The sequence below is a fragment of the Pseudophryne corroboree genome, chromosome 2, assembly GCF_028390025.1.
Source record: "Pseudophryne corroboree isolate aPseCor3 chromosome 2, aPseCor3.hap2, whole genome shotgun sequence".
NCBI lineage: Eukaryota > Metazoa > Chordata > Amphibia > Anura > Myobatrachidae > Pseudophryne > Pseudophryne corroboree.
The window spans coordinates 665038381-665057414 of record NC_086445.1 but is presented as its reverse complement, the minus strand read 5'-3'; positions in this window follow the sequence as shown (position 1 = coordinate 665057414).

Here is a 19034-nt window from a genome sequence, read left to right as displayed (position 1 = left end):
ATGTTGGTTATGTGCATGGCGGAGCTCATTATAGTTGTGTTTAGAGTTTGTTGCACCACATACACACACACAGAGTTAGTTGGAGGGCTCTGTTGTTGTAGTTAGTGTAGCGGTGTACACTAGGCTAGGCCCTGCACGATAGCGTGGTTCTTACAGGTTCTTGTAAGTGGGGAAGGAGAAGTTCAGCGTGCAAGATTTGTGACGGTGAGAAAAATCTCTGTCCGTGTGTCCCTTTTTTTTGTGGGTGTTTGTCCCTATCTGTCTCCCTTCCTTCAGGGTGAACAGTGGACCTTGCACAACGGTGCAAGGTTGAATTTACACCTGGTGCAAGAGTACCGATAGGTGAAATTCGGGCTCTAAGGCCGAGTGCCAAGGATGACCTTCACCTAGCCTGAAAGCTCTATTTCCCTTAGATTTGGAGGGTGTTTCGGTCCGCAGTTAGGAGGAACAGCACTCAACCATCTCCTTCCCCCTAGGTCATCATGTCCGGATCCATTTGGAGTTTCAGGTCTGTCAGAGTTTCCACGGCCTGAAGGTGAGAGGGTGCAGCGCCTGGTAAGTAGTGAGTCTACACCTGCATGGCAGCAGGCATTACACCACACCCAGTAGCGGATCTTGCCACGGTCAAGTAGGACTTTTGCCCAGGGCGCCGCCTTCCGGAGGGCGCAGGGCGCCATCCGGAGGGCGCCGCACCAGGGCAAGATCCGCTGCTGCTGTGTGCCCCCCGCTGCCCGCCTGCTGCCGCTGGCCGCTGCCCCCCGCCCCCCGCTGCCGCTGTGAAGGGAAACTAGACGCGTACGCATCTAGTTTCCCTTCGTGGAGAGGTCCTTTGCTGTGCGGTGCGCGATGACGTCATTGCGCACCGCACATCATTTCAGTATGTACAGGGGGCGTAAATGACCACGCCCCCTGTACGAAGCCATGCCCCCTATTGCCGCCCGGGGCGCTCAGAGCGCCAGAACTGGCCCTGACCACACCGCCACTCTCACACAATTACTCACAAGGCCATCTTGGACTGCATTACATCCCGCCGCAGATCTCTAAAGTAGATATCAGCATTATTTTAAACTCTAGTTTACTTATAGACAGTGACGGAAATACATCATATTTTCTGAGACTTATCTGGACCACATAAAAAAATTATTATCCTAATTCATTCAGTTCACCCGGATGTCTCTAGTTTATAAGTGGGCACAAACCGAACAACCTTTTGTACATCATTATGTTTACAGCAACAAAATATATTCAGGAGGTAAGTGTCCTGAACATGTGGGAGGCCATGACCTATCAAATTATGTGACTGGGTTAGTGTAGCAAGATTGCATATGAGCAGTGCCACAGACTGAGAGTTAATCTGAAAGAGCAGGATGCCCAAACAGCACAGAGGTGTCTGACATACCTATGTGTAAAGATTGTGGTGTCTAAATTCAATTAATCAAAAAGTATCCAACTTAATCCAGTTAGTTTGCTGTGTGTCCAAACTGAACAGAAATTATCCTTTTTGCTTACTAAAATAATGCATAATTATTAGTGATGAGCAGGTTCGGTTTCTCGGAAACCGAACCCCCCCGAACTTCACCCTTTTTACACGGGTCCGAGCCATACTCGGATTCTCCCGTATGGCTCGGGTAACCCGAGCGCGCCCGAACGTCATCATCCCGCTGTCGGATTCTCGCGAGATTCGGATTCTATATAAGCAGCCGCGTGTCGCCGCCATTTTCACTCGTGCATTGGAAATGTTAGGGAGAGGACGTGGCTGGCGTCCTCTCCGTTATTGTTGAACTTGATTGTGCTGTGCACTATTGCTTAATTGTGGGGAGGGCTGGGGAGCAGCTGTATATAGGAGGAGTACAGTGCAGAGTTTTGCTGATCAGTGACCACCAGTAATCCGTTCTCTGCCTGAAAAAAACGCTCCATATATGTGCTCAGTGTGCTGCATATATCTGTGCTCACACTGCTTAATTGTGGGGACTAGGGAGCAGCTGTATTATATAGCAGGAGTACAGTGCAGAGTTTTGCTGACAGTGACCACCAGTATACGTTGTCTGCCTGAAAAACACTCCATATCTGTGCTCAGTGTGCTGCTTTATTGTGGGGACTGGGGACCACCAGTATAATATTATATAGGAGGAGTACAGTGCAGAGTTTTGCTGACCAGTGACCACCAGTATATAATATATAGCATTACGGTACAGTAGGCCACTGCTGTACCTACCTCTGTGTCGTCATTAAGTATACTATTCATCTACATTCTATACCTGTGGTGCATTTTAGTTTTGCAGTTTGCTGACACAGTGACCACCAGTATACTATATATAGCAGTACGGAAGGCCACTGCTGTACCTACCTCTGTGTCGTCATTCATTAAGTATACTATCCATCTACATTCTATACCTTCGGTGCATTTTAGTTTTGCAGTTTGCTGACACAGTGACCACCAGTATACTATATATAGCAGTACGGAAGGCCACTGCTGTACCTACCTCTGTGTCGTCATTAAGTATACTATCCATCTACATTCTATACCTGTGGTGCATTTTAGTTTTGCAGTTTGCTGACACAGTGACCACCAGTATACTATATATAGCAGTACGGAAGGCCACTGCTATACCTACCTCTGTGTCGTCATTAAGTATACTATCCATCTACATTCTATACCTGTGGTGCATTTTAGTTTTGCAGTTTGCTGACACAGTGACCACCAGTATACTATATATAGCAGTACGGAAGGCCACTGCTGTACCTACCTCTGTGTCGTCATTCATTAAGTATACTATCCATCTACATTCTATACCTGTGGTGCATTTTAGTTTTGCAGTTTGCTGACACAGTGACCACCAGTATACTATATATAGCAGTACAGAAGGCCACTGCTGTACCTACCTCTGTGTCGTCATTAAGTATACTATCCATCTACATTCTATACCTGTGGTGCATTTTAGTTTTGCAGTTTGCTGACACAGTGACCACCAGTATACTATATATAGCAGTACGGAAGGCCACTGCTGTACCTACCTCTGTGTCGTCATTAAGTATACTATCCATCTGCATTCTATACCTGTGGTGCATTTTAGTTTTGCAGTTTGCTGACACAGTGACCACCAGTATACTATATATAGCAGTACGGAAGGCCACTGCTGTACCTACCTCTGTGTCGTCATTCATTAAGTATACTATCCATCTACATTCAATACCTATGGTGCATTTTAGTTTTGCAGTTTGCTGACACAGTGACCACCAGTATACTATATATAGCAGTACGGAAGGCCACTGCTGTACCTACCTCTGTGTCGTCATTAAGTATACTCTCCATCTACATTCTATACCTGTGGTGCATTTTAGTTTTGCAGTTTGCTGACACAGTGACCACCAGTATACTATATATAGCAGTACGGAAGGCCACTGCTGTACCTACCTCTGTGTCGTCATTCATTAAGTATACTATCCATCTACATTCTATACCCGTGGTGCATTTTAGTTTTGCAGTTTGCTGACACAGTGACCACCAGTATACTATATATAGCAGTACGGAAGGCCACTGCTGTACCTACCTCTGTGTCGTCATTCATTAAGTATACTATCCATCTACATTCTATACCGGTGGTGCATTTTAGTTTTGCAGTTTGCTGACACAGTGACCACCAGTATACTATATATAGCAGTACGGAAGGCCACTGCTGTACCTACCTCTGTGTCGTCATTAAGTATACTATCCATCTACATTCTATACCTGTGGTGCATTTTAGTTTTGCAGTTTGCTGACACAGTGACCACCAGTATACTATATATAGCAGTACGGAAGGCCACTGCTATACCTACCTCTGTGTCGTCATTAAGTATACTATCCATCTACATTCTATACCTGTGGTGCATTTTAGTTTTGCAGTTTGCTGACACAGTGACCACCAGTATACTATATATAGCAGTACGGAAGGCCACTGCTGTACCTACCTCTGTGTCGTCATTCATTAAGTATACTATCCATCTACATTCTATACCTGTGGTGCATTTTAGTTTTGCAGTTTGCTGACACAGTGACCACCAGTATACTATATATAGCAGTACGGAAGGCCACTGCTGTACCTACCTCTGTGTCGTCATTAAGTATACTATCCATCTGCATTCTATACCTGTGGTGCATTTTAGTTTTGCAGTTTGCTGACACAGTGACCACCAGTATACTATATATAGCAGTACGGAAGGCCACTGCTGTACCTACCTCTGTGTCGTCATTCATTAAGTATACTATCCATCTACATTCAATACCTTTGGTGCATTTTAGTTTTGCAGTTTGCTGACACAGTGACCACCAGTATACTATATATAGCAGTACGGGAGGCCACTGCTATACCTACCTCTGTGTCGTCATTAAGTATACTATCCATCTACATTCTATACCTGTGGTGCATTTTAGTTTTGCAGTTTGCTGACACAGTAACCACCAGTATACTATATATAGCAGTACGGAAGGCCACTGCTGTACCTACCTCTGTGTCGTTGGTCATTAAGTATACTATCCATCTACATTCTATACCTGTGGTGCATTTTAGTTTTTTTTTTTTTTATATCAATAGTTTTTTATTGAGAAAGAGAAACAATTTTATGGGGTACAGAACGAAAAAAAAAGGGGGGTGATACAACAATTCATTGTAAGGGTAGATACAGTGGGGATACAGAGGAATGGGGGAGAGGGGGGGGGAAATAGGGGTCCAGACTAGAGTTGGGGGGGTGGTACATCGGAACTAAACATACATAATACATCAGGTGGATTGAGACATATAGGAAATCAGTACATTGCAGTAAAGGGAAAGTGATGTAGTCTTACGGAGCAGAGCTTATAGGTACATGTTAGGAGAAGGCATGGAGGGGAAACCTAGCTGGAGTCCTCTCTCATCGGGGACGGGGGGGGTTAGTTGCCTTAATATAGTGGAGTGCAATGATAGACGATATAGTGTAGTTCAGGTATTGTCGGGTGGTTCGGATGGGCTAAGTGGGGGTGAGATGGATTTATGGAAATATTGAGCCCCTTCATTCGAGGAGACATAGCTTTGCCACGCGGACCAGCGCGTTTTGAGGGAAGTGTAGTTGGGAGAGGAGGAGGCGGATTCTGTTTCCATAAGGAATTGGTGGTTTATCTTATGTATAACTCTTAGCAAGGTAGGAGGAGTGGATTGTTTCCACATTTGGGCTAGATTTGCACGAGCGGCTATCAGGATGTGGCCTAGGACATATCTAGTAGGTGGTGGTATTGAGGGGGGAACAGCTTGTAGTAATGCTAGAGTTGGATCTGGTGCGATGTGGGTGGACAGAACTTTATTTATTAGATCAAATACCTCTATCCAATATTTGGTGATCTTTGGACACGTCCAGAATATATGGAAGATATGTCCTACCGAGCCGCAAAGTCTCCAACATTTATTATTATGAGAAGGCCAGAATTTATGAATTCGATCTGGGGACTGGTATATTCTGTTTACTAGTTTTATATGCATTTCAGTTTGGTTTAAGCACTGGGACATGGAGTACGAGGTTAAGAAAACTTGACACCAGTCGTTTGGGGATAGGGTTCTTCCCAGGTCCTGTTCCCATTTCTGTTGGGCATTAGATTTGGAAGGGGAGGTAGGGGTTATCCTAAGTTTGTACCAGTATGTGATGTCGCCTTTGGATTCAGGTAGGGAGAGACGGGAAAAGAGGGCGTGTGAAGTTGTGTGAAGCGTTGAGTAAATAGTAGGGATTGCCATCCACCAGTGTGCCACTTGCATATAGTGGAAGAGTTCTGTGGCTGGGAGAGAGTATTGTGATTGGAGAGTCGAGAAAGATTTTAGAGAGAGTCCATCTAGCAGGTCGCCTAGGTATAGCACTCCTGCACGTCTCCATTTAGATAGATTAAGATGGGGTATCATCAGTGCTCATGTAGTGATGGATATCTGGGAAATATGGGAAATGGGAGATGTTAGGGAGGCCGATAGAGTGTCCCAGGTTTGTAGAGCAGCCTGCGTGGAGGGGAGGAGGGACAATTGGATAGGTCGGAGCGACTTTGGGATGCGGAAAAGATCAGCTAATGGGATAGGGTTTGATCGAATTTGTTCCAGTTCCATCCAACCGGTATGCGGGTGGGTTGTGAAATAATATTTAATGGGGGCCAGGAGAGAGGCTTCCTGGTATAGGGGAATATTAGGTATATTAAGGCCTCCAAATGCTCTAGGCAAGACCATTCTTGAGAGAGCCAGTGAGGGTGGTTTTGAAGACCAAATATATTTGGACATGATAGAGGAACAAGACTGGATGGACTTCTTTGGGAAGGGGTACGGGATCGTGCGAAAGAGGTACATTAGTTTGGGTAGTAGGGACATTTTAAATGCCGCCATCCGTCCCAGCCATGAGACCTCATAGGATGACCAGGATTTCGTAAGTGTTTCCAATGATTCTATTAAGGGGGCTAGGTTGACAGAGAAGACGTCTGCGGTGGAGGTAGGGATATTGATACCCAGGTATTTTATTGTGTGATTTCGCCAGTTATATGGAAAGGAGGCTTGGAGTGTTGGGGTGGAATGAGATAGGTTGAAGGGGAGGGCGTCTGTTTTGGTAGTATTAAGTTTATAGTAAGATGCGAGGCTGTAGGCATCTAGGACAGAATGTAAGACGGGGAGAGTTGTAGTGGGGTTAGAGATAAAGAGGAGGACATCGTCTGCAAAAAGGCTCAGTTTATGGAGAGATGTACCGAACTGAATCGCCGGGATGTTGGGGTTCTCTCGTATTTAAGTTGCCAGGGGTTCAATTGATAGGACAAAAATTAGAGGGGATAGGGGACAGCCTTGTCTGGTGCCATTTGTGATAGGGAAAGGGTCGGATAGGAAGCCTCCGCTAAACACCCGGGCCGTAGGAGAGCTATATAGCGCTAAGATAGAGGTTAGAATGCGGTCTCTGAATCCGAATCTGAGGAGGGTTTGGCGCATGTACATCCAATTTAATCTGTCAAAAGCCTTCTCTGCATCTAACGATAGCAAGAGAAGGCCTTGGTCCCCATGTAGGGAGTCTATCAGGTTGAAGACCCGTCGCGTATTGTCAGACGCTTGTCTCCCAGGAACGAAGCCAGTCTGGTCCGGGTGTATCAGCGAAGGGAGGAATTTGTTAATGCGAGTTGCGATCATTTTGGCATATAATTTGATGTCGCAGTTAAGCAATGCTATTGGTCGATAGTTATGCACAAAGGCGGGGTCTTTTCCGGGTTTAGGAATAGTAACAATACGCGCTTCTAAGAGTTCTGGGGGTAGAGAGCCGTGATCCGAGAATGCATTGTATAGCGCAGTCAGGAGGGGAGAAAGGGTGTCACGGAAAGTATCATAGAAGTCAGAGACAAAGCCGTCTGGGCCGGGGGCTTTATTCCTAGGGGTGGATTTAATTGCTGCGGAGATTTCATCTGTCGACCATGGGGCATTAAGTGAGGACAGCTGGTCCTGTGTAAGGGTAGGGAGAGAGAGATCATCTAAGAAGGAAGAAATAGTCGGAGGGGAGGGTTGTGGGGTGCATTTTAGTTTTGCAGTTTGCTGACACAGTGACCACCAGTATACTATATACAGCAGTACGGAAGGCCACTGCTGTACCTACCTCTGTGTCGTCATTCATTAAGTATACTATCCATCTACATTCTATACCTGTGGTGCATTTTAGTTTTGCAGTTTGCTGACACAGTGACCACCAGTATACTATATATAGCAGTACGGAAGGCCACTGCTGTACCTACCTCTGTGTCGTCATTCATTAAGTATACTATCCATCTACATTCTATACCTGTGGTGCATTTTAGTTTTGCAGTTTGCTGACACAGTGACCACCAGTATACTATATATAGCAGTACGGAAGGCCACTGCTGTACCTACCTCTGTGTCGTCATTAAGTATACTATCCATCTACATTCTATACCTGTGGTGCATTTTAGTTTTGCAGTTTGCTGACACAGTGACCAAAAGTATACTATATATAGCAGTACGGAAGGCCACTGCTGTACCTACCTCTGTGTCGTCATTAAGTATACTATCCATCTGCATTCTATACCTGTGGTGCATTTTAGTTTTGCAGTTTGCTGACACAGTGACCACCAGTATACTATATATAGCAGTAAGGAAGGCCACTGCTGTACCTACCTCTGTGTCGTCATTCATTAAGTATACTATCCATCTACATTCTATACCTGTGGTGCATTTTAGTTTTGCAGTTTGCTGACACAGTGACCACCAGTATACTATATATAGCAGTACGGAAGGCCACTGCTGTACCTACCTCTGTGTCGTCATTAAGTATACTATCCATCTACATTCTATACCTGTGGTGCATTTTAGTTTTGCAGTTTGCTGACACAGTGACCAAAAGTATACTATATATTGCAGTACGGAAGGCCACTGCTGTACCTACCTCTGTGTCGTCATTAAGTATACTATCCATCTGCATTCTATACCTGTGGTGCATTTTAGTTTTGCAGTTTGCTGACACAGTGACCACCAGTATACTATATATAGCAGTAAGGAAGGCCACTGCTGTACCTACCTCTGTGTCGTCATTCATTAAGTATACTATCCATCTACATTCTATACCTGTGGTGCATTTTAGTTTTGCAGTTTGCTGACACAGTGACCACCAGTATACTATATATAGCAGTACGGAAGGCCACTGCTGTACCTACCTCTGTGTCGTCATTAAGTATACTATCCATCTACATTCTATACCTGTGGTGCATTTTAGTTTTGCAGTTTGCTGACACAGTGACCACCAGTATACTATATATAGCAGTACGGAAGGCCACTGCTGTACCTACCTCTGTGTCGTCATTCATTAAGTATACTATCCATCTACATTCTATACCTGTGGTGCATTTTAGTTTTGCAGTTTGCTGACACAGTGACCACCAGTATACTATATATAGCAGTACGGAAGGCCACTGCTGTACCTACCTCTGTGTCGTCATTCATTAAGTATACTATCCATCTACATTCTATACCGGTGGTGCATTTTAGTTTTGCAGTTTGCTGACACAGTGACCACCAGTATACTATATATAGCAGTACGGAAGGCCACTGCTGTACCTACCTCTGTGTCGTCATTCATTAAGTTTACTATCCATCTACATTCTATACCTTCGGTGCATTTTAGTTTTGCAGTTTGCTGAAACAGTGACCACCAGTATACTATATATAGCAGTACGGAAGGCCACTGCTGTACCTACCTCTGTGTCGTCATTCATTAAGTATACTATCCATCTACATTCTATACCTGTGGTGCATTTTAGTTTTGCAGTTTGCTGACACAGTGACCACCAGTATCCTATATATAGCAGTACGGAAGGCCACTGCTGTACCTACCTCTGTGTCGTCATTAAGTATACTATCCATCTACATTCTATACCTGTGGTGCATTTTAGTTTTGCAGTTTGCTGACACAGTGACCACCAGTATACTATATATAGCAGTACGGAAGGCCACTGCTGTACCTACCTCTGTGTCGTCATTAAGTATACTATCCATCTGCATTCTAAACCTGTGGTGCATTTTAGTTTTGCAGTTTGCTGACACAGTGACCACCAGTATACTATGTATAGCAGTACGGAAGGCCACTGCTGTACCTACCTCTGTGTCGTCATTCATTAAGTATACTATCCATTTACATTCTATACCTGTGGTGCATTTTAGTTTTGCAGTTTGCTGACACAGTGACCACCAGTATACTATAGATAGCAGTACGGAAGGCCACTGCTGTACCTTCCTCTGTATCGTCATTAAGTATACTATCCATCTACATTCTATACCTGTGGTGCATTTTAGTTTTGCAGTTTGCTGACACAGTGACCACCAGTATACTATATATAGCAGTACGGAAGGCCACTGCTGTACCTACCTCTGTGTCGTCATTAAGTATACTATCCATCTACATTCTATACCTGTGGTGCATTTTAGTTTTGCAGTTTGCTGACACAGTGACCACCAGTATACTATATATAGCAGTACGGAAGGCCACTGCTGTACCTACCTCTGTGTCGTCATTAAGTATACTATCCATCTGCATTCTAAACCTGTGGTGCATTTTAGTTTTGCAGTTTTCTGACACAGTGACCACCAGTATACTATATATAGCAGTACGGAAGGCTACTGCTGTACCTACCTCTGTGTCGTCATTCATTAAGTATACTATCCATTTACATACTATACCTGTGGTGCATTTTAGTTTTGCAGTTTGCTGACACAGAGACCACCAGTATACTATATATAGCAGTACGGAAGGCAACTGCTGTACCTACCTCTGTATCGTCATTAAGTATACTATCCATCTACATTCTATACCTGTGGTGCATTTTAGTTTTGCAGTTTGCTGACACAGTGACCACCAGTATACTATATATAGCAGTACGGAAGGCCACTGCTGTACCTACCTCTGTGTCGTCATTCATTAAGTATACTATCCATCTACATTCTATACCTGTGGTGCATTTTAGTTTTGCAGTTTGCTGACACAGTGACCACCAGTATACTATATATAGCAGTACGGAAGGCCACTGCTGTACCTACCTCTGTGTCGTCATTAAGTATACTATCCATCTACATTCTATACCTGTGGTGCATTTTAGTTTTGCAGTTTGCTGACACAGTGACCACCAGTATACTATATATAGCAGTACGGAAGGCCACTGCTGTACCTACCTCTGTGTCGTCATTCATTAAGTAGACTGTCCATCTACATTCTATACCTGTGGTGCATTTCAGTTGTGCGCAGTAAATATAGTAGTAGGCCATTGCTATTGATACTGGCATATAATTCCACATATTAAAAAATGGAGACCAAAAATGTGGTGGTTAAAATAGGGAAAGATCAAGATCCACTTCCACCTCGTGCTGAAGCTGCTGCCACTAGTCATGGCCGAGACGATGAAATGCCATCAACGTCGTCTGCTAAGGCCGATGCCCAATGTCATAGTAGAGAGCATGTAAAATCCAAAAAACAAAATTTCAGTAAAATGACCCAAAAATCAAAATTAAAATCGTCTGAGGAGAAGCGTAAACTTGCCAATATGCCATTTACGACACGGAGTGGCAAGGAACGGCTGAGGCCCTGGCCTATGTTCATGGCTAGTGGTTCAGATTCACATGAGGATGGAAGCACTCATCCTCTCGCTAGAAAAATGAAAAGACTTAAGCTGGCAAAAGCACAGCAAAGAACTGTGCGTTCTTCTAAATCACAAATACCCAAGGAGAGTCTAATTGTGTCGGTTGTGATGCCTGACCTTCCCAACACTGGACGGGAAGAGCTTGCGCCTTCCACCATTTGCACGCCCCCTGCAAGTGCTGGAAGGAGCACCCGCAGTCCAGTTCCTGATAGTCAAATTGAAGATGTTACTGTTGAAGTACACCAGGATGAGGATATGGGTGTTGCTGGCGCTGGGGAGGAAATTGACAAGGAGGATTCTGATGGTGAGGTGGTTTGTTTAAGTCAGGCACCCGGGAGACACCTGTTGTCCGTGGGACGAATATGGCCATTGACATGCCTGGTCAAAATACAAAAAAAAAATCACCTCTTCGGTGTGGAATTATTTCAACACAAATGCGGACAACAGGTGTCAAGCCGTGTGTTGCCTTTGTCAAGCTGTAATAAGTAGGGGTAAGGACGTTAACCACCTCGGAACATCCTCCCTTATACGTCACCTGCAGCGCATTCATCATAAGTCAGTGACAAGTTCAAAAACTTTGGGTGACAGCGGAAGCAGTCCACTGACCACTAAATCCCTTCCTCTTGTAACCAAGCTCCTGCAAACCACACCACCAACTCCCTCAGTGTCAATTTCCTCCTTACCTAGGAAAGCCAATAGTCCTGCAGGCCATGTCACTGGCAAGTCTGACGAGTCCTCTCCTGCCTGGGATTCTTCCGATGCATCCTTGAGTGTAACGCCTACTGCTGCTGGCGCTGCTGATGTAGCTGCTGGGAGTCGAACGTCATCCCAGAGGGGAAGTCGGAAGACCACTTGTACTACTTCCAGTAAGCAATTGACTGTCCAACAGTCCTTTGCGTGGAAGATGAAATATCACAGCAGTCATCCTGCTGCAAAGCAGATAACTCAGGCCTTGGCAGCCTGGGCAGTGAGAAATGTGGTTCCGGTATCCACCGTTAATTCAGAGCCAACTAGAGACTTGATTGAAGTACTGTGTCCCTGGTACCAAATACCATCTAGGTTCCATTTCTCTAGGCAGGCGATACCGAAAATGTACACAGACCTCAGAAAAAGACTCACCAGTGTCCTAAAAAATGTAGTTGTACCCAATGTCCACTTAACCACGGACATGTGGACAAGTAGAGCAGGGCAGACTCAGGACTATATGACTGTGACAGCCCACTGGGTAGATGTATTGCCTCCCGAAGCAAGAACAGCAGCGGCGGCACCAGTAGCAGCATCTCGCAAACGCCATCTCGTTCCTAGGCAGGCTACGCTTTGTATCACCGCTTTCCAGAATAGGCACACAGCTGACAACCTCTTACGAAAACTGAGGAAGATCATCGCAGAATGGCTTACCCCAATTGGACTCTCCTGGGGATTTGTGACATCGGACAACGCCAGCTATATTGTGTGTGCATTACATCTGGGCAAATTCCAGCACGTCCCATGTTTTGCACATACATTGAATTTGGTGGTGCAGAATTATTTAAAAAATGACAGGGGCGTGCAAGAGATGCTGTCGGTGGCCCGAAGAATTGCGGGCCACTTTCGGCATTCAGCCACCGCGTACAGAAGACTGGAGCACCACCAAACATTCCTGAACCTGCCCTGCCATCATCTGAAGCAAGAGGTGGTAACGAGGTGGAATTCAACCCTCTATATGCTTCAGAGGATGGAGGAGCAGCAAAAGGCCATTCAAGCCTATACATCTGCCCACGATATAGGCAAAGGAGGGGGAATGCACCTGACTCAAGCGCAGCGGAGAATGATTTCAACGTTGTGCAAGGTTCATCAACCCTTTGAACTTGCCACACGTGAAGTCAGTTCAGACACTGCCAGCCTGAGTCAGGTCATTCCCCTCATCAGGCTTTTGCAGAAGAAGCTGGAGACATTGAAGGAGGAGCTAAAACAGAGCGATTCCGCTAGGCATGTGGGACTTGTGGATGGAGCCCTTTATTCGCTTAACCAGGATTCACGGGTGGTCAATCTGTTGAAATCAGAGCACTACATTTTGGCCACCGTGCTCGATCCTAGATTTAAAACCTACATTGTATCTCTCTTTCCAGCAGACACAAGTCTGCAGAGGTTCAAAGACCTGCTGGTGAGAAAATTGTCAAGTCAAGCGGAACGTGACCCGTCAACATCTCCTCCTTCACATTCTCCCGCAACTGGGGGTGCGAGGAAAATGCTAAGAATTCCGAGCCCACCCGCTGGCGGTGATGCAGGGCAGTCTGGAGCAAGTGCTGACATCTGGTCCGGACTGAAGGACCTGCCAACGATTACTGACATGTCGTCTACTGTCACTTCATATGATTCTCTCACCATTAAAAGAATGGTGGAGGATTATTAGTGATGTGCACCGGACATTTTTCGGGTTTTGTGTTTTGGTTTTGGATTCGGTTCCGCGGTCGTGTTTTGGATTCGGACGCGTTTTGGCAAAACCTCACCGAAATTTTTTTGTCGGATTCGGGTGTGTTTTGGATTCGGGTGTTTTTTACAAAAAACCCTAAAAAACTGCTTAAATCATAGATTTTGGGGGTCATTTCGATCCCATTGTTTTATTAACCTCAATAACCATAATTTCCACTCATTTCCAGTCTATTCTGAACACCTCACACCTCACAATATTATTTTTAGTCCTAAAATTTTCACCGAGGTCGCTGGATGGCTAAGCTAAGCGACACAAGTGGCCGACACAAACACCTGGCCCATCTAGGAGTGGCACTGCAGTGTCAGGCATGATGGCACTTCAAAAAAATAGTCCCCAAACAGCACATGATGCAAAGAAAAAAAGAGGTGCACCAAGGTCGCTGGATGGCTAAGCTAAGCGACCCAAGTGGCCGACACAAACACCTGGCCCATCTAGGAGTGGCACTGCGGTGTCAGGCAGGATGGCACTGCAAAAAAATTGTCCCCAAACAGCACATGATGCAAAGAAAAAAAGAGGAGCACCAAGGTCGCTGTGAGACTAAGCTGAGCGACACAAGTGGCCGACACAAACACCTGGCCCATCTAGGAGTGGCACTGCGGTGTCAGGCAGGATGGCACTGCAAAAAAATTGTCCCCAAACAGCACATGATGCAAAGAAAAAAAGAGGAGCACCAAGGTCGCTGTGAGACTAAGCTAAGCGACACAAGGGGCCGACACAAACACCTGGCCCATCTAGGAGTGGCACTGCAGTGTCAGGCAGGATGGCACTTCAAAAAAATAGTCCCCAAACAGCACATGATGCAAAGAAAAAAAGAGGCGCACCAAGGTCGCTGTGAGACTAACCTAAGCGACACAAGTGGCCGACACAAACACCTGGCCCATCTAGGAGTGGCACTGAAGTGTCAGGCAGGATGGCACTTCAAAAAAATAGTCCCCAAACAGCACATGATGCAAAGAAAAAAAAAGGCGCACCAAGGTCGCTGTTAGACTAAGCTAAGCGACACAAGTGGCCAACACAAACACCTGGCCCATCTAGGAGTGGCACTGCGGTGTCAGGCAGGATGGCACTTCAAAAAAATTGTCCCCAAACAGCACATGATGCAAAGAAAAAAAGAGGCGCACCAAGGTCGCTGTGAGACTAAGCTAAGCGACACAAGTGGACGACACAAACACCTGGCCCATCTAGGAGTGGCACTGCAGTGTCAGACAGGATGGCACTTCAAAAAAATAGTCCCCAAACAGCACATGATGCAAAGAAAAAAAGAGGCGCACCAAGGTCGCTGTGAGACTAAGCTAAGCGACACAATTGGCTGACACAAACACCTGGCCCATCTAGGAGTGGCACTGCAGTGTCAGGCAGGATGGCACTTCAAAAAAATATTCCCCAAACAGCACATGATGCAAATAAAAAAAAAGAGACGCACCAAGGTCGCTGTGATACTAAGCTAAGCGACACAAGTGGACGACACAAACACCTGGCCCATCTAGGAGTGGGACTGCAGTGTCAGGCAGGATGGCACTTCAAAAAAATTGTCCCCAAACAGCACATGATGCAAAGAAAAAAAGAGGCGCACCAAGGTCGCTGTGAGACTAAGCTAAGCGACACAAGTGGCCGACATAAACACCTGGCCCATCTAGGAGTGGCACTGCAGTGTCAGGCAGGATGGCACTTCAAAAAAATTGTCCCTAAACAGCACATGATGCAAAGAAAAAAAGAGGCGCACCAAGGTCGCTGTGAGACTAAGCTAAGCGACACAATTGGCCGACACAAACACCTGGCCCATCTAGGAGTGGGACTGCAGTGTCAGGCAGGATGGCACTTCAAAAAAATATTCCCCAAACAGCACATGATGCAAAGAAAAAAAGAGGTGGATAAAAGAGATGGATAGTATACTTAATGAATGACGACACAGAGGTAGGTACAGCAGTGGCCTTCCGTACTGCTATATATAGTATACTGGTGGTTACTGTGTCAGCAAACTGCAAAACTAAAAATGCACCACAGGTATAGAATGTAGATGGATAGTATACTTAATGAATGACGACACAGAGGTAGGTACAGCAGTGGCCTTCCGTACTGCTATAGTATACTGGTGGTCACTGTGTTGATAAAGCTAATTATTTATCTTATAACATTCACTATATATTGGTAAGAGACTCAGTACGCGATGGGTGTACGGGGTACCGTAATGGTACGCACTTAGCGTAGCAGACGCTAGGCCGTGGTCGAGACGCACGAGCGGCACGTTCGCTCACGGCTTACGCTGGGTATCGAGCACGCTATAGGCGGCCCGAGCACCGTACTGCTATGCTACTAGCGTAGTGGACGCTGTGTCCACGAGAGGAACACGAGCGGTGCAGACGCTCACAGGATGACACACAGTAAACCTTGTATGCAACACACTGAAAGGCTAAGCCTATACTGTAAACCTTGGTCTAGTAATGTTAACACAATGTAACGCTGATTAACCTCTATTATATAAAAGCTGATTGAGCGATTGAGATGCTCAGAAACCCTCTATTCTAGCTAGAGAAACACAGACACCTTGCTGAGGTTCCAACACCTTTACTAACGAGGTTTAGCTATGTAAAAAAGGGGAAAACAGTTAACAGCTTATACACTACAGCACTAACATAAAACACCTAAACAGAATAACTGGACATAAATATACAATAGCGTCTTAATCCTAAACAATAACAGTGAGAGAGAGAGAGAGTATGGCAAATACAGACAGAGAATAAGTTGGTCACAGAGAACTTACACACGTGGGGAATGATCGCTAGCGCAGTCCTGGAAACAAGCTCTCTAGTTAGTCAATGATGAAAACCTTTGTGGAGAGAAGACTGAGCTGGCCCAGGCTGGCTGTTCTTATATACACAACATACAGTACACTACAAAGGGCCCAACAATTTCATTGTTCATTGGACACAGGAATCTGTCTTCACATTCTAACGAAAGGTCATAGGTTGATTCAAACAGGTGGGCTGTGACTATTTCAAACTGCTCAGGTGGGAGGGAATCTCAGGTTTCCCGCCGCATGGATAATGAACTGCAAATACAGTAAATGTCCATAAACTTCTTATAAACATAACTATACGCAGGAGCGATTAATCTCTTTCAAACCAACACCGGAATGTTACTAATAATATACTCTTCCGTTGCATACTAAACACCACTGCTCAAAACCTGTCTGACCCTTCGTATCATGTAAAGAGGGATCTCTCTGTCCATGAACCAGTTACACTAAACAAACTCACTGATATTATTAAGGGGACCATAACCTATAAAATACACTATTTAGATTAACTATGTAACGATCGAGTCACCCACCAGACGTACACAAACTCTACCGTAAATGCGCATACCACGCGCCTGAGCGCACGACCGTGGAGGCGCCGTCACGCAACTGCGAATATGCGCACGCACGGGAGAGAATGTGCACGTGCAGCGGGCAAGCGCATGGGGTTAGTACAAGGCATCATAGGTCGCTATATTTTTCGACTTTGACAGTCCACCCTTTGGCAGTCACCAATAACTGCCACTTCCTAAACAGTTCAAACAGAAAAATATATGTCATCATGTAAATACCTTTTTATGATTGGGTAAAGGGAGGAGAGGAGAAGGTGGGAAAAGTATGACCTAGTGAGACAGTAAAAGCATGTGTGTATGAGATCCATGTTTGAGGGGTCATGTATCATTGTGCCGTACGTGTTCTAAATCAAGCTTCGAGGTATTGCGAAGTATACATTTGAATCCTTCTTATCCCGTATTAAGGGTCTGTGGATGGGCTGTCAAACTGTACCGAGCTCTTTTCGGCTTTTGGTTGCAACAAATGGGGGAGCACATTTAGTTGATGATACATGAAGGGGGGGGGGACATGTGAATGCTAATATGTGAGAATCACCTGTCGACTATGTGAGATACTACCTGGAGGTTGTAGAGATGAAGATAAGAAACAATCGTTATAAATGCAGTCGTAAACTATGTGAGTTTAAATAAACAGTCGCCGATTGAGGTCTTGTCTGATGTCTTGTCTGATGTACATGTTGTCTGATGTCTCTCGGTGTTTTTGTTGTAAATGGCGAACAAAAGCTGTTCCAGTGTCCATAAAATTATAGTCTCTAAAGTATTGGGTTTCCCGTAGATAGTTAAAGTCACTAAAAGTATTGGGTGTCTGTGACACAGTTCATCAATTGTCTGTATAAAAGAGGTTGTCAAATTCTTCTTCCAAGTGGATGTCTTTGTGCCTTGGAGGAAAACAAAGGAGAAACGGGTGAAAGAAACGGACCGTGGAATCACATTTTCATCACAACATTGTCTCTATCGTTGGGTCATAAATCAAATTAGTTGTTGTTATTACAGTGTCCTCGCTCCTTAGACTCATCACTCTGGTACTACCTTTACACTTCGTTAAAGTCCGAACGCATCTAAATATCAGACCAACCAATATGATGACTCCCAGAATACACAAGAGAAATTTCCCTACATCCATTATAATGCCTTGGGCCCATTCTCCTAAACCAGAGAACCAATTTCGTGGGTTCAACCATGACACCCAACTGGTCAGCTCATTACCCACAGCAGCGAGTGTGAGATTATGTCTCCTTCGGAACTCCCATTTTAATTGCAAAATGTCATCCATCTTTTGGTCTATGACCTCGGCCGGGTCCTCAGTGCTGTTTGTAATATACGTGCAGCACTTTACTCCATATTGAGTTGCTAGGGTAACACAATACCCGCCTGTCACTGCTGTGAGATAATTGAGAATCATCCTATGCTGAACCAGCTCTGTTTTGTAGGCTTGTAACTCTCTCCTAGTATACCTGAACGTGTCATCATACATTTCGGTGATATTGTCTAATAAGTTTGCTAGCGCAGATATATATCTATAATTTATCACTCCTCTGGCGGTACGAGTGATATCTAACGCGAGTAGGAATTGAATCCCGGTGGATTCATGGATCAGATCAGAGGCCGGATGCTCTGTCCTCTCTATCAGGTGCCGTTTAACGACGTGCTCGTAATGAGTGTGAGTATAAGGAGCTTCGGCACTGCGGTGAATGTCTTTCATTTTGATATGGGATACAGTCATTACTTCAGGCAGTACTTTCCCAATGTAACACAATCCCTCTGAGTTTGGGGCAAGCCACTTATATGCCTTTCTCCCGCATATGAAATATGCATCATCGGGGAGAACATATGGGACGGAGTATGACATAACCATGTTACAAACTTTCCATGTGAAATCTCCTAACCCTAATTCTCCCATCTGTCTAGTACACGTATCTGGTTGTACGATATGTGCACAGTATCCTGGTAATACTTTTCCAACTCGCATGGTCCTACTTCCTAGAATGTACCTATACTGGAAGAATCTTCCACTGTCGGCTATCTGGCGTATAAGCTCTG